An 18,092-nucleotide genomic window follows, 5' to 3' on the forward strand; every position below is an offset into this window, starting at 1 on the left:
GCACTATTTTTGGCATGAAATTAACTTCACGCTTAACGTGTTGAGCGCTCGACATTGAAGCAGTCTAGCTTGTTGGATGACAAGGAATACATGTGGCTTGATGACGTTTTATATTTAATTGTATACGGCTCTAGCAGAACATTCAATCGATCAAACCATACATTTCGTTCAGTCTGACTCCGACTTCAAATTATACGACGATCGATATAAAATAAACGGAAATGACAAACGTTCAGATTTTAAGCATGGCAATCCGAACGTTTTTCATGGCAAATTTAGATTACGCGGCGGCGACGGGGCCGTCTCGCGGTAGGAAGTGGCTCCTCTGCCGTGCTCTGTGTGTCGTGGGGCCACTGACCGACTACAACGGCGGCGTCTTGCGCCATGGTTGGCGTACTCCTGGACGTTGGCCTAGCTTCAAGGAAGGCCAAAATGGTCTAGACTTCGGAGCGAGTCAACTGGCGGGAGGAGGCGACTGGCGTTGGTGCAAGGAAGCGGTCGACAGCGGCCATCCATGCCGCTGAGGGGGGCACTGGCACCCGTGCGGGGATAGGCACTGTCAACGGCGCGACGAAGACATTCGTGTGCACGGGCACCGGCACGGGCGCGCACGTCAGTGCACACGCAGGCGCATGCGCTGGCAGGTGCACGGGCACCGGCACGGGCGTGCGCGTCAGTCGTAGGCGCATGCGCTGGTTGGTGCACGGGCGCGTGAAAGTCAGCGGGGACCTCGTGGAACCCCGTGGGATCAAGCTCGACGACAATGTGCGGCTCCTAGCCCATCAATGCCACGGGGATGGGCGCTGGCGCAGTCGGGGCGACGGGAGCCGGAACGGGAGCGGGGACAGGCGCGGCATCTTCCCGCAAGGCCAGTTCAAGCTCGTCCCAAAGCACCTTATGTTCTTGAGACTCTGACTGGGTGTCTTCCTCAGGAAACTGGAACACTAAGGGCAGACCATCGTGATGCGGCATGGCGTACGTTTAGGTCAGGCTAGTTGGAGGTAGACGACAGGAGAATCGGAGAGGAAGAGAGAGGATTGTAGCGATACCGGGTAGTGCAGGGTTGATTTTAAACTACGGCACCGATGACATTAAAAGTGGGAGCAGTTGGGACGATGGTGGGCGGCGGATCCTGGTCAAAGGGCTCGCCTCCCGGTGAGCCTGCATAGCGGTCTGCTCACACGCCTCCCTGACAGCCGGCACAGCGGTCTGCTCACACGCCTCCTGTCGACTCACACGCTTGCTCGGACGGCACCTGCCGATGAGTAGCGGGGACTTGTGGCAGCACGTAAACGCCCACGGTTTTAATAGTGAAAGCGTTCGCCTTAACGTGACAGGTCTTTGTTCCAAAATACCTTGGCTCTTCATTTGTGCAACTTGTCATAAGCATCTTGTCTCAAATTGAAGAAAAAACTTACGAAGTAATATTTGTGCCATATCACGTGACCATGCTTAGTTTCAAGAATTTATGCTCACTTTTGGATTTTTTGAAATTTAAGATACAGGATTCGAAACAATATCATAACCTGCATCATGCAATAATTTTTTAAGCCATACATCTTAGATGCTATATGCCGGTACGAGTTGCTTGGAGCTTGTAGATCTGAGATATAGCAGCTCACATGATGTGTCTTAATATTTTTGCAGGAAACCTTGATGAGTTTGAGAATTGCACACAATTTGTACAAAAACTACTTAGATGCCCTTTGATCCCATATCCAACAACCTCGAAGCTCGTATCACCATAGCATCTAAGATGAAGGAGGACATCATATTCTCCTATATGTAAGAATATCATGTGCTACCACACCTTAGATGCTTTGGTGATACAAGCTCTTCGGAGGCGTTGGATTTGTGACCCGACACCTCCTCGGTGGTTCGAATGTTTTTTTGCAGAAAAGCCCCAAAAGAGTTCGGCCACTGCTTACAAGCACAAAGACTTCTCAGATGCCATTGGATCTCAGATCAAACGACCTCCAAGCTCGTATCACCGTAGCATCCAAGCTGCGATAGCACCTTATGTTTTCTCGCACGGGAGAGTATGAGGTGCTCCCGCACCGTAGATTCTATGGTGATACGAGTTCACTGAGATCTAATGGCCCACAGTAGGAGGTTTGAATGTTTTTGCAATATATGGCTGATAGAGTTTGGGAAATGCGCAGAAAGTACAAGTACTACGCATGTGCCATCTGATCACTGATCATACGACCTAGATGCTCATATCACCGTAGCGGGTAATTAAGCTACGGGGAGCACCTAATAAGAGCACCGGGGAGCCGTTGGATCGAAGATGCAGCGGCACACACGAGGCCTGAATGTTTTATTTGCAAAAAAATCTTTGGAGAGTTTGGAAATTGTGCATAATTAAAAAGACTACTCCCAAGCCATTGGATCTCACTTCCAACGGTGTAAAAACTCGTATCACCATAGTATCTAAGCTGCGGGGTGGATGTGATATTCTATGCCGCTATCATTTTTGTTCGTAAACTTGCAAAAAATGTGTAACTCGTGCCGTTACTTGTCTAACCACGCAAAGTGTTTGTTAAAAAAACCATCCTACACTGAAATATCGGAACAACACACGGGCGTCCCACTTGTCATTAATAAAATTTGGACCTAAAACTAACAAATCTGAAAGACGAGATTCGAACTGGCAACCTGGACTACACAGTGTAAGTCGATAGCCTGAAAAAATAAACGGTTGTTGGCTTTGTCCCATAACTTGATTTTATACAGTACTTGTGTTGAGTAGAGTAGAGGGAGTGCCTCGTCAACACGTGCATGACCATTGTCTCATGTACTGGTGGGTCCCAGGTCTGCGATCTCAATCTCTCTTCTCTCCATCATCTAACCTTTGCACAGGCACACACGAAGAGCGGCGCTAGCTTGCCGTGGTGTTATTACAACTAAAAAAAGCTTGGAAAATAGAAGAATCGCCTAGAACAAGAGACGTTGTGGCTGGTCGAGATGGAGCTAACCACATCTATCCTCCGTGCCATGTTTGCATGATGAAGCTGTGTGGCTAGTGGGGTGATTTCAACCGACTGGATGGGTCTCAAGGTTGAACCATAGGTACTACGTCTGATACAGTATATTTACACGCACATTTTTCCTCTGTGTCGAGATGTGGCACACCATACCGCGTGGTTTCGGGGTCCTCCCAGGTGGTGCACGCATATATTCTTCCTGACGTGGGACGCCCTACCGCGGGTTTTCTGGGTCCTCCTCGTTCGTAGCACCGAAGCAAGTAAATGAGTCATCAAATCATGAAAGACCACCTATCCCGCCAAGTACATCAGTGAAGCACGGTGGCTAGCTAGTTGGGCTAGTTCGACCGATTAGCTAGGCCGCCGCCACATTTGTTTTTTCACCCCTTTTTTATCTACTTGCCGGCAGGTAAATTTAAATATCCACCGCGGCGTTGCTCTGGTGTTTGGGTGTGGCGGGATTTTTAATTTTTTGATTGACGGGAGCAGGCACGGTAGGATTTTTAATTTTTTGATTGATGGGAGCAGGCGCGGCGGCAATTAGTCACGGTGACTCCGCCTGTAAAAACCCACCGCTCCCTGATGTGAGAAGTCGTCGACTGGTGTTTTACCGTGGTGAAAACCAAAAGATTCCCCGCTCCCTCCGCCTTCCCGTAGATTGCATTGCCTTTCAGCCGTTTCGCCCCCTTTGCTTCCTCTCCCCATTGCTTCTACCTGGTGCCATGGCGGTGCAGCAGATCACGGAGTCCGAGGTGAGGCGCGTGACACTGGCTCCCGTCGACCGGGAGCGGGCTCTGCGGGTGGTTGCACCCTGCATCACCAACGTCATGTGCCTCGAGAAGCAGAGGGACTTCGGTGATGTTTAGGCGCCCTCTGCATGGGCATGTCCATGTCTCGGCGCAACATGACCGTTGGATCAAACTCAGATGGTGCAGATCAGTTACTGTAGCACAAAGCGTGTGGGTGTGTTTGGTTGCGTTCTCATCTCAATATAGTTTTTTCCTCTTCGTGTATTTTTGTCAACCTACTAGTGTGGACTCATGCACCCTTCATGCACTCTGCCAAACACCCAAAAGTGGGTCGAGAAGGGAACTTTTGCTCAAATCCCGTGCACCCTTCATACACCCTGCCTAACACTATTCGTGCTTCATATGGTTCATGTTTTGTGGAGTACTGTAGCACCATACTCTCCGTGCATTGTGGACCTAGTTCTGTTAACATTGATCTCACCGTTCATTCTCGACCAGACAGTTGAAAAAGCGGTACTATGTTACATATAGGAGTAGTTGACATGCGCACAACATCATTTGTTATCGTCATATCTTACTACACTAGCAACAAGATTGTGTAGTATTGACGTATGAACCACTTCACATGCCTAGTAGTAGGAGCACTGTGTATGTTCAAGTGGCTGCCGTGTTTCACACTCCTCCGTCGTAAGAGTGGAAACGCTTGCTATAATCATTTTTTTCTTCAGAAAAACAGTGGACACGCTCTACCGTGCGGATCCTCCTCCAGCCATGCACTAAATTACTCACTTTCGCCAACGTGTGGGACAGCCAGCACTTGGGTCCACCAACCATGCACTAAATTACTCCGTAGTAGAGTGACGGCTGACTACCCCGATCGAACCGCCGCAGTAATGCCCAATGAGCTGTCAAATCACAAAACCCCCTCCTTTCCAGCAGTAAGTTGGATGGACGAAGCAACCATCATTTCACTCTTCTCTCTCAGCTTCCTCTCTTGAAGAAAACCCCCACTCGCTTTGCTTCTCCCTCATCTTGTTCCTCCTTTCACTCTTCTCTCGCAGCTTCCTCTCTTGGATGGACGCCGGAGCACCGGCCGACGTGATGTCTAGGGCTCTGGCCAAAACCGTCGAGGCTTATGGTACAAAGAAGCGCAAGCACCCCGCCGAGACTACCGCAGACAAGCTCAAAGCCATCGCCCTGTCCAAGCCCCCCTCTCCAGGATCCCTCATTAAGCAAGTCCAGGTAATGTCTCTTGTTGACGATCTTTTTCTCGATCTTGATCGTGTTTTTTCATCTAACACGCAGTACTAGTACTGGTAGTACAACTTTCTGGGTGATCTTGCATGTGATTTTAGTGTGCCAAATGACAGTTCTAAATTCCTCTTTTGACCAAAACATGCGAGAGGTTGACACTGATTTCTTATAGATTACTTTCAACTACTCCCTCTATCCCAAATTTCTTGTCTTAGATTTGTCTAGATACGGATGTATCTAATACTAAAATGTGACTTGATACATCCGTATCTAGACAAATCTAAGACAAGAATTTTGGGATGGAGGGAGTACTTTATGAACATCAATGCTACCTTTTAAGAGGGTATATTTGCCTCAGTAACTTGTGTTATGGATATTGCATGTAATCCCTCTGCTCTCATGCCTTTGAAGACATGTTCTAGCGTCTTTATTCACTCATTTCTGTGTGTATATGTAGTCATATATGGAGTATAATATCGAAGATCATCTTATATTTCTGAACAGAGGTAGTAATAAAATATGGTTTTTGTTTGAATTAGAACCAGGTCCGCGGTGGAGATGAAGTTCTCAAAGTCATGCCGTGTGAACTGGAAGACCTGATGATGAGTTCTACTGCTGAACTATCCAGCTTCTGTGTCCTTGTCACCACGTGTCCTGAACTAGTGTTTTCCTGTAGCATTGTTGTCAGGCGTGTTCTCAAGGTTGTACTTGACCACAAAAATTTCCTGGCCATGCCTTCGATTACGAAGGGTGTGGTTCTTGTAAAGCTTCCCAACAAATCTGATGCGGCCTGTCTTCATCATCATGTTTATGAGTGGAAAGACCACTCTGTTAGGTTCTCCAAGGTTGACAAGATGGTGATGGTGCATGTAGACATCTCACACGAAGTCCATGGCCTAGTCAGTTATGCGGGGTTCATCCCGTAGGTCGGTGGCAAGAAATAGTTTGCAGAGTTTAGTTATTGCAACTTTGCTTGTCTGTAGTAAGTACTATTGTTCAATACTTGATTTGTGTTCGTGAACCCTGTATTGTTTATTAGTACTGTCGCTTTTGGTGTGTGGTTAGTCCTAAGAACGGTCTATAATAATGTCTGTCCACTCAATTCAGTATGTATATTTTGAAGTATCCAAATCATATTTTTTGTGAGGATGGTTTATCAATTATGGTTACACTCCAATATCCGTATGCATTTGAGAGTTTATCGCACCCACCAGGATTTCCAGTCCCATGGATGTTCGGTCCATATGATTTGTCACGACCTTTGGACTGTCCTGCTTGTGGGAGTAGGTGGGGCCCCTGCATGCCATGTGTAGTTGGACGATCAATCTTCTGTTTAGTACTTCAACATAGTGATTTCCTGGTAAGGATTCACTCGTGTCACATCAAGTAAATGTTATTGATTTACTGTCTAAATCTTATTGATTTAATGTCATGTTTTCTTTCTTTTCCTGCAATTTTATGATGCAGGTTTTGCCATGTGACATTCATCACAGAATAAACCGTTTGGTTTGCTCTATGATGGCTATTTTTGCAGGTTTCACCTCTTATGTCGTGTCAGTAACGAAGGCACTGTCCATCACTTATATTACTGGAAAAAAATTGGATCAGTCTGTTGTTTGAGTACAAGCTGAATCCCTATGATGACCTGCAGTATGGTTTAACAAAAACGCCACAATTAGTCCTTCTTGCGTTTAAAAGAAATGAAGAAAAAAACTGGATCACGGTCACGGATCCTAGTCAAGTTAGAAAGCTGATCATAGCAGACCAGACACGATCATCGTTGTCTCGCACAGATCGAGCACCGGCAGTTGCTCTAGCACCAACAGCGGCAGCAGCTCAGTCTAATACAGCTGAGGATTGGGCACCGACCGCGTCAGCGGATCAGTCTGATCTACCGGAGGATCGGGCATCGACACCGGCACCTGCTCCGACACCGGCACCAGCTCTACAAGGAGCACCATCTCCGGCAGCAGCGGCGGCTTTGGCACCTGCACCAACACTTGCACTTGCATCTGCTCCGGCCCGTGCAGTTGCACCGGCAATAGACTGGGCTGCAGTTCGCATTTCATATACCAAAGTCCTTACAAAAACCGACATGTCCACCTTCTTGGTAAGCATTGGCCGCCCAAGTGCTTCGTTCTTTTTTCTTTCCATGTTGTTTCACATGATTCACTGTGTTGATCTAACTGTTTGGGTATGTCTTCTTGTTTGCAAACAAAGAATTCCTAGAGCAACGAGGGAGTCGTTCAACAATCCAGGCGACCGCGGCCAAGTTTCTCTTGCCATGTGCAGCCTTGGTGTGAATGAACCTACTCAATATACCGTAAGTACAAAGGATGGTCGCATGATGATTGATGCTAAAGGATAGTCAAGGTTCAAATCCAAATCATATCTTGTGGTAGGGGATGATGTCAAAATCGAACTTTCTCAGCAAGGAGAGTTGGTCCAAATCAACTTTGAAATTCTTCAGTAGCAGCACGCAACTGCCGAACTGATCTATCCTCCGAGAGATTTTGATGTAATAATCTGGCATGGTGAAACAAGTGTCCTGTGTGTATAAGTAGTACGATAGTATTATTTATCACATGGTATATTGTTGATAGAATTGCAACTCTGATTGCTAGTTAGGAACTATCTTTGGATTTCATTCCAACAGCTGTCGTGCTTTATTCAATTTTGTGCATTCGCCTTGCGACAGCATCTAAAACCAGCGCCGTACCGATCACTTGCGATATGAAAAGCACTGAGGTAGAACACATGGGCCCCCAAACATGCAAGGTCGGCCTACGGCCCAAAGTCCAGAACCGTGAGCCTATTTGAGTAGTATATTCTCAGCTGAACCCCCATAAAAAAAGTTGAACCCCCATAATGCCCGTGCGTTGCAGAGGGAGTATATTTCTCGGCAAGGTGAGCCTGTGATATAAAATATTTGTATATTTCTTTACAGAAGGGAGTATCTCTCTGTCAAAAAATATATTTATGTGTAACTAGTTACTCCTGTCTTTCTACTTCCTTTCGCTAATATGTGGGGCAACCGGCAACGGGGTCCACGTGCCATATGCACGAATTAGAGTGCACAACTTCACGGTAGACACACCCCGGTCGTAGCGCGCGGTAATGCCCAATGAGCCGTCAAATCACACCCCCCCCTTTCCAGCTTTAGCAGTAAGCTGGACGGATGAAGCGGCAATATTTCACTGGGCCTGAATCCCCTTCTCCCTCGTCTACTTGTTCAGAGAAAACCCCCTCTCGGTGATTGCATAGGGTTTTCTCATGGAGAACCAGGTACGAATTCTTCATCCATCCCCGATAAATCCAAGTCCCTTGGTCGCAGGTAATGCTAGGATGGCAGCCGCCGCCATTGATGCCTTTTTGTTCCTACTGAATCTAGTGTGTTTCATTTGCAGTGCCCAAAGTGCGAGTATCCTATAGGTTTCTGCGCCCTCGGCGAGACGCCAGACTTGTTCCTTCTCATCCTAACACAACATTTTGAAACGCGCACAGTATGTTCCTAGAATCCTCTTTTCTATCTGGGATGGTGGGGTTTTTTTGAACATGCTGTGTTCTCATATTATTTTTCCTACAGTGTATTATTTGCTCTGCCAGAACACATGTACTCAAGATGCTCTGCCTTGCCATAACTGAATACACTAGTTTAATGGTCACAGTGAAGACAAGCCATGGATATAAGTTCCGAGTTGGGTTCATGAACCAAGAAGATCGCTGCTTTTTTATGGCCGAACTTGGATAAACTTTCTCAAGTGTTACGGACTAAAAGTTGGCGCACGAATGTTGATGGAAATAACAGAACCTGGTCTCATCTTCACTGCGATCTTCCACCCCGACGTCATTCCAATTGTTCATCCATGTTAGTTTTGTATTTGGTTCTTGCTTGTTGCCTCGATTACTTCTTAATCCACCTATTCTGTCTAACTAATCACAATTTAACTTTAGAAGTAGCAATGAATCTCTCACGAAGATGCTACTTCTAACTAATATTTTCTTATAATTGGTGGCACGTGTAGGTTTTTTCAGAGTTAAGCAGTCTGCTCGTTTGTTACTCTGTAATAACTCGGATGTTACTAATGGCATTGAAGTTGACTGGATCGACATCCACAAGTTCCTACACTTTATTGATCGTCTTGAGGTCCTTGTGGGGCGTTTCAATGGTGGAAGGCCACGTGGGATATGTGTGCCACTGCTGCACTCGTTGAACAGGTCCAACTGTGTCGAGAAACTTATGGTACGAGCTGTTTTCTGTTATATATGTTGTTCATAAACTATTGCCTATACACAGTTTTACAGATGTGATCTTCTTGAAATAGGAACTGCCGAGTTCTATTGTTCCTATACAGATGCCTGACCATGGTCGGGTCAGACTTGCGCTTGGTCACAACATGATGTTTATGTTGACCTACTCAATTCCCCTTGAAGCTGAAAAGATACTTATTCATGGGTGGTCTCAAATAATGAAGGCCCGTCCATCTTGGAGAATAGGATAGAAGATTATGTTCATGCTTTTCCATGGCTCTAAATCGAATATCCTATTTATTGACCATGTTGCGAGATGAAGCTGCTTTCAGAAGGTTGTGGATGCGCGGGGTGGCGCCTGGGCCTTGTCCTGGGGCTTGGCGGCCTCACCCTTGGTTAACTGTAGGCAAAGTAGCACTGTTCGAGGCATGCTTTGTACGGTTGAACCTGCATAAGTACTCATACTGCTTTCAGCTTTGGTTGTTAAGTGCCCCTGCTGGTTTCAGTTAAGGTTGTTAAGTACTCCTGTTGCTTTTACAGTCTGTCGTGTTTCTTCAGTCCTGTCTTCCTCCAGCCGCCAAAACCAAACCAGCATCGGCGGGGCCGCCTGCTTCCGCCTCCCATGGCTAGCTGTGCCTCAGCGCACGCATCACCGCCCCACCGTCTCCTAAATCGTTAACGCCGACGTCCTCCGCGCGCTTTGGTGCGCTCGCCACGGCACCGCCCTCTCGCGTTGTCAACATGGTCAACAAACAACAGGAATCGGCAGAAGTACGTGGAGAGGATGACAGTAGGAGCCCACCACGTCAGCGTATGGAAAAATAAAATGCTTGCTCCTAGTGTTTTCCTGACATCTGGGACCCACGACATTGTGAGTGTATATAGTCAATAGACAAGAGAACAACACAAGATTGACTGACACCTGGGACGTAGCTACTCGAGCAGTATTTTTTTTGTTTGGTATTGTTGAGACGGAGCAGGGTTTGAACTGGGTTGTGGCCCGTCTAGCCCAGGCTTATATTTTATGTTCACCATGTGACCAACCCAACTATTTTTTCTTTGTGAAAATGAGCCCAGTTTATTTTTTTCTGAAGAATACCCAATCTAGGCCTACTTATTTTTCTACGCCCTGATGGGCTGCAACTCTTTCAAGACGCCTGCAAATCTTGAAAGTAATATGAAATGGGTTGTAAATAAAAAATAGATGACAAATTGGCAATTACTTTATAATTTCTAAAAAAATTCACATTTTTAGATTCCTATTTCACTAGGCATTAACCTAATTTAAATATATCTTCAAAGTACTTTAAATCTGGCTCGACATTTCAGTATTAAAAATAGTTTGGAACCCACAGAAATATGCGAAATTGGCCCTGGCCAACCAAAGAGCGACTGCAATAAATTGCATAAGAAGTTGCCATGAGCTATATATAAATTATTAAAAAAAAGAGGGAGTGGTCTGACTTGTGGGCCTGTTTAGTTGACGCGTATGCAAGATTTTTTTAGTAATTATATATGTCAACAAACAATTCTAGCAGACGTAACCGTTGGATGTCAATCCAACGGCCGTCGTGTTTCTTCAATCTCTGGTCTACTTGCTCCAGCCGCCAAAGCAGCACCGGAGGGACCGCCTACTCCTGCCTCCCATGGCCGGCTGTGCTGCCGCGCAGGCCTCAGCACCCCCTACTACTCCCACCGCTGGCCAGGGCATCCCTCTACTCACCCACACCCCATGTTATTCTGCGGTGATGGCAGCATCACACCGCGGCCGAACCAGCGAACCCTCGTACTCCTCTCCGCGCGGGCTTCCACTGCTGCGTCTTCCCCGGCTCCGCGTCGTCCCCTTCCTAGGCCTCACCGTCGTCCACCGCCGTGGTGCTCTCGGCGCGGCATGGTCAATGTGGTCAATGACCGACTTCCATCGGAAGAGTACTGTATGTGGAGAGGCTGACAGCTGGGTCCACGGCAGTCGCAAGGAAGTGCCTCCTTATTATGCGGAAAATAATTATTCATCCACCTGGCAGCAGGGACCCACCGGACGGGCCACCAGTATTTCGCGAAAAAAATGTTTCCCCCTGACTGCTAGGACCCATAGGACGGGCCACCATATTTCGCGAAAAAAACGTTCCCCCTGCTGTCAGCTCAGACCCACCGGAAGTGCCTCCTTATTACGCACAAAAAATGAATACCCCCTGCTAGCTGGGACCCACTTTGGTGGGAGGCTGACTTGTGGGCCTACTAAGTTGACTGGGACGGAGGCCTTTGTCAACTTTAGTCAATATATGAACGATTCTAGCTCCAGTGACCATACGATGTCCATCCAACGGCCGTAGTGCTTCCTCAACCTCTAGTCTTCTTGCTCCAGCCGCCCAAAGCAGCGGCTGTCGTGTCGCCTGCTCCTTCTGCCCGTGGCCGGCTGTGATGCCACGGAGGCCTCACCGCCCCCTACTACTCCCACCGCTAGCGAGGCCATCCCTCTACGCACCCACACCCCCTGTTATTCTGCGGCAACTGCAGCCTCACACCGCAGCCGAACGAGTGAACCCTCATACTCCTCTACGCGTGGGCATCCACTGTCGCGTCTTCCCCGGCTCCGTGTCGTCCCCTTCCTAGGCCTCGCCGTCGTCCACAGCCCTGGTGCTCTCGGTGCGGCGTGGTCAACGTGGTCAAGGAATGGCTTCCATCGGACATGGACTGTACGTGGAGAGGCTGACAGCTGGGTCCACGGCCGCAGAAAGGAAGTGCCTCCCTATTACGCGCAAAATAATTATTCCTCCACCTGACAGAGGGGACCCACCGGACGGGCCACCGTATTTCACGAAAAAAATGTTTCCCCCTGACTGCTGGGACCCACCAGCTACATCTTCGCACGCAAGGAAGTGCGTCCGAAAAAAACGATTCGCCCCTTGACTGCTGGGACCCACCAGCTACATCTTCGCACGCAAGGAAGTGCGTCCGAAAAAAAAAACGATTCGGCCCCCTGACTGCTGGGACCCATCAGCTACATCTTCGCACGCAAGGAAGTGCTTCTGGGAAAAAAACAAAACGATTCCCCCCTGACTGCTGGGACCCAGCAGCTACACCTTCGCACACAAGGAAGTGTGTCCGGGCAAAAAAAACAAAAACAAAACGATTCGCCCCCCTGACTGCTGGGACCCACCAGCTACATCTTCGCAGGCAAGGAAGTGCCTGACAGTCGGGACCCACCTGGTCGAAGCGTACGTAGCGTTGTCATTCTGGTCGTGAACGTGTACATACATATATACTGGTCGATGTAGAGGCGCGCATGTGTCATAGTAGAGGCGCGTACGTGTCGTAGTAGAGGCACGCACGTAGCATGTACACGTACGTACAGCGGCCAGGGTGCAAGAAAGAAAATACGGCCACGTACGTACATATAGGCAGGGTCTCGAACGCCTACTGGCGCATACGTACAGCCAGGGCTCGTGTACATGGCTGGGTCGGAACGGAGAAACAGCGTCGTCGTCGTGTTCATGGGGAGGCAACGGAATGCGTCGTGTTCATGGGGAGGCAACGGAATGCGTCGTGTTCATGGGGAGGCAACGGAATGCGTTACAGAAAAAAATCATGACGTTATCATCATAGAAGTGTCATATGTATTACAGAAAAAATTCGTTAGGCCCAAAATGTCATGGATGTGTCTTTTTTTGTAGTGTCAATTCTGAGCAATCATTGGCGTAATGTCCAATCTTCCCGCACTTGTAACAGTAACATGGCTCAGGTCCTTTCTTGGCGGGTGTTGTTGGGTTGGGACGGTTCTGGTTGCTGCTTGTTCCATTCCCGTTTCCATTCTTGGGCCCACTGTGGTTATGTGAGCTTCGTCCATTATGAGTATGGCCTCCATGGTTATGGGTGTAACCTCCTGAGTTACGGATAAAGCGAGGCTTCTGCTGAGCTCCAGAATTATACTTCCCCTATCCATACTTCCGTTTGCAGCTCTCTATCTGCTGCTACTTGTTCTAAATCAAAAGGGCCATGTCTACCAACTCCTGCTAATTAGTAAATGTTGCCACCATCAACTGCATACTCATCTCATCATTAACCTGTCCATGAACTTCTCCTGCTTCGCGGCATCTGTGGCCACATCATCTGGGGCATAGCGGGCTAACTTACTGAACTCATCCACGTACTGCCCCACAGTACGATTTCCTTGGCGGAAGTTGTGAAACTCACGCTTCTTCATATTCATAGCTCCAGTTGAGACATGAGCGGTGCAGAAAGCTTGCTGAAACTGATCCCAACTGACATTGGCTATAGGGAAAGTGGCGGTGTAGTTCTCCCACCATGAGGCTGCGGGTCCATCCAGTTGGTGTGCGGCAAAGCGCAACTTCTCAGCAGTTGTGCAACCTGCGGTGGTCAGCTCCCTTCCAATCCTACGGAGCCAATCATCTGCAACTATCGGCTCGGTGCTACTGGAAAACACCGTCGGATTCAACCTTCGAAAATGGGCTAAGTTGTCAACTGGAGGTGGTGGCGGCGGGTTGTTATTGTTGTTGCCTTGGTTCTGAACTAGTAGCTGCATCAAGGCGTTCTGCTGTTGGATCAACTGAGTGAGCTCCGGTGGGAAAACAAATCCGGGGTCACGTCTCGGAGGCATCTGATAGGTTTAGAGGGAAGAGATTAGAATAGAGTGAGGTCTAAGGGGAAAATCACTACCCATATGCACATGAGACAAACACAATCATATCACACCACTCAATTCAAACAAGGGCATACAATCGATCTAGCTACTGTTACAAAATACTCGGACTATTCTATATACATGGGGCAATACTACTAATAATTGGTGGTCGACTAGAAATACTCGGACTATTCTATATACATGGGGCAATACTACTAATATACATGGGTATCTCCATGATATTTTCTCCAGCTTCGTCTTCATAATCATCCTCACTACTGTTGGGGTCGGAGTCGGTGTCGTCGATGATGATGTAGTCCTCGGGATGGTCGTCATCTCCTGGCGTAGGGTCTCCCATGAATACTCCTAGCTTCTTATTTAGATCTTCACTCTTCTCTGGTAGAACTACATTTTCCTCTTCGTATCCATCGCATGTATACTTGAGTTCCTCTTCTAGCTCCATGTTCCTTGTCATCACCTTCTTCAGATCTATTATGCTGGCGCACATCTGGTTCTCCTGTTGATGAATGTGTTGGTTCAACTCTTGGGATGTAGGCTGCAATGGACTTGTCCCTTCTGGTGCTGATCTCTCCCATTGCTCATCTCGGCGCCCACATATCTGGTAGATGGTGTCCTTAAGGTCCTTGTGGTAGATTTCGCCGATGCGTCCCATGGCGATATGAGCTGCCATGCTCTTTCCTAGACTCCAGGTTGGTGCATCGAAGGAAAACTCTATGGGCTCAGTAACTGGGGTGAATGTCCTTCCTGGAACATGTACTTGAATGGTCCAACGCTCTTCTTCAGGTAGAGTGGCGGTGTAGGTCCCGGTGAAGCTTGGTATTCCGATGTTTAAATATCTGATGGCTTCCTTCAAATGTCGTCCGAAAGGGGTGTCTTCATACGGTTGGGCAAACTTGTTCCTTGGGTCCGCCATCTATAGAATGGAAAATGGCGGAGAGTCAGAAATGAGTAGAGAAGAGTGACCTATGGCTTATCTTAGTGGTCGCGTCCTACAGTCAGTGTGTGCTCTGATACCATCTTGTAGCGATCCAACCTCAAACGGTCAAATCTCTGTGCATAAGTGTCATCCCTAGATTGGTAATGCCGACACACATAGTACTTGAAGGATTTATAGCAAAGTGCAATCACACACTATTACATTGAATATCTCAAAGAGAGTACTTATTACAATAATATGGCTGAAGGCCATCTAATGAAGATAACAGTGGAAGGCTTCGAAGGCAAAATGAGTCCATCAACTCCAACGGCATAGTTGAGTACATGACAACGACCTAGCGCACCTTACTCTTCGTCTAAAAACTCTGCAACATAATACGTTGCAGCCCGAAATGGGTCAGCACATGGAATATGCTGGCAGAATAACACTGTAGAGCAATGAACAAGATAACAACTATAACTATATGCATGTATGGCTGGTGGAGGCTCTATGGTTATTGTTTTTGCGTAAAGCCAATTTTTCCCTACTGCAAAGGAATATAATTTATTTAACTACAAGTTTGTTGAAAACATTGAGAATGGTAACCCCGTCTCAATCCCAATTAAGATAATCATTAACCCAACAAGTTAATTAAATAAAGTGATGAGATCAACATACATATTCAAGTACCAGATATTCAAGATGTCCATAACCGGGGCTAACCATGATTAGTTTATACACTCTGCAGAGGTTTGCGCACTTTTCCCCACAAGACTCGATCTCCTCCGTTGGATTTCTCGCACTGCATAATGTTTGAGAAACGGATAACCGAGACACAGTCTTTCTGAAGAGGTCCCCTTAACCGATAGATAGGTCAGTACACCTACAATCCCCTACATCTGCTAGCCCATCATGGAAAGGATTCCCACGACTTACTCAACTATGCCAGAGCCCATAATGGCCTGTGGCTGCACACGAAAGTTTCCAGCATGAATAACTGTGACGCCCCGAGACCGACGCGCCAGGTGCCTTCCAGTAATTTTGTTGTCGTCGTGTGTTTCTTTTGCTTGCTCTTTTATTTTTTTGCATTGCACCATGTCATCATGCCATCATGTCATTTAATTTTTTAACTCAACTAAATAAATTGCATAGATCTTTTGATCTATTTAAATCGAGGGAATTCACATGGTGATTCCTCTTTATAACATATCCTCCTAATAATTATGGAGCTATTATAAATATTCCATTAGTTTGGAATTAACCGGAACACACTTGCAAAATAATTCCCATGCCTATTCCACTTCGAGTTTGACCTTTAAATCTTATCCACAATTCTTATCACTTTTAACGAGGTTCCTCCAAAAATCCTCATCATTTTCTGGGCACTTCAAAACCCTAGTCCCAGTACAAACCATTTGATTAAATTCAAATAAGTTTGAACTTAAACTTTGCAATCTTGGCCATTCCTATTTTCTCGGAGCAAGCACATTTTAGTGAGTCCGGGAAAATTATCCACTTGCTCAAATTCTTTACCTAACCCTCTCTTTCTTTTTCTTCTCTCTAATTGATCTTCTGTTAAAGAAAATTAGAGGGAGAGAGAAGAAAGCCAGCCCAACTGTTTCGGCCCATCTGCACCTAGCCCAGCCGCACCTAGACCGTGGCCTGACCAACTGGGCCTCCCGCACCGGCCCATAGGCCCAGCCAACCCCCACCAGCTCTAACCCTAGTGATGCCCAATCCCTCGTTCTCCTCGATCCCCATCTCCCTCCCGATAGCGCCGCCACCAACACACGCAAGAGAGCCCTTGCGCCCGATTCCCCAACGCCGCCAGCCTCCGTCAGCTCCAACCCCGCGACTCTTCTTCCCCCGCGCGCCTCTCCTTCCCTTCCTGCCTCGTCGTCGTGCGCCTCGTCTCCCCATCGGCAAGACCTTGCCGCCGCCCCTGCCGGAGTTCCTCGTCTCCACCACCTAATCTGGCCGCCCTTGCCCGTTCTCGGCCGGATCCCGCCAGCAGGCCCCCATCCCCGCCTTTGTTTCCTCCACCACCGCGCCTCGTCCTTTGCCTCCTGCATCCAACCCGTCGTTCGCCTCCTCTATCGACCGTGCCGGCCACCGGAGCCGTCGAACGCCGAAGCCCGGCCACGTCACAGCCCCTGTTGCCGGCGACCTCGCTTGGACCCGTCAAGCCCCGCCACCAGGCCCGTGCTCTTCCTCAAGCCCCGACACCCAGCGGTAACCTCCTATCCAGGCCTTCCCCGCCGCCGGCTTCTTCTCTGCTCGAGGAGCTTCGCATTTGGGACTCCTCCTCGCCTGAGCTGCTCCCCTGTATCACCACCGCCTTCTGTTGCATCCCGTGCACACCCTTTTTGCTTACAATCATGGAGGCCAAGATCACCTAGTAATTGTTGGACTCAAGGACCATCAAGACCGAGACCGCCCCGAACCATGTTGTCTCGCCGGATCGTCAAGACCATCTCGGTTTTCGCAAGTACCTCTACGCCCGAAGGCATTGGATGCACCAAGTTCCACTACCGTCGCCAAACCCGAGACGAAGTACCCCTACAGTTCGTCGAGACCGGCAAATCACAAAACCGTCCTGGATATCGTCAACTACCACGATGACCCTCGAAGAGTTCGGATTCATCAAGTTCGACTACCGTGACGTGAACCACTACTCCCACAACGACATGTGTATCACTACCGTCAACCCTCCAAGACCTCATGGACGTCAAGTTCCTCGCCATGACCCCAAACATCTACGGAAACTTATGCGACTAAGAACGTGAACGACTACCGTCGTCAAGGTCGCTAGTACCACTACCATCGTCGAGGACCGATCGTACCACTACTTCCACTACCATCGCCATGAGAAGGACTACTTTCCACAATGACCCGTGAACGACTAGTTCCACTACGACTGTCCCGAGAACGTCTACTTCCTCTACATTGCATCGAACCCAAACCATCCCGTTTACACGCTTCGAAGGTATAACTCTGAGATGACCGCCCGTGAACGAATGCATGTGTTGTATGAGATGCATGTTTGGTTATTGTATCTGCCCGTGAACGTTAGTCGTTTCCCTCGCTTGGCACCGCCGTCAGCCCATGGGAACCCTGTAACCGGGGGCACTCCACCTTTCAATGCATGACATGCTTTCGTCACTTTCTTTTGCACCGGCATCTCAATTGAGTTACCGGAACCGGAATGTTGTCGTGGCACCATTCCCGTTGTCGTTGTCATGGCACCCCCTTTCACTCTGTCATGGCGACCA

The sequence above is a fragment of the Triticum urartu genome, chromosome 4A (genome assembly GCF_056163025.1).
Source record: "Triticum urartu cultivar PI428250 chromosome 4A, HENAU_Tu73, whole genome shotgun sequence".
NCBI lineage: Eukaryota > Viridiplantae > Streptophyta > Magnoliopsida > Poales > Poaceae > Triticum > Triticum urartu.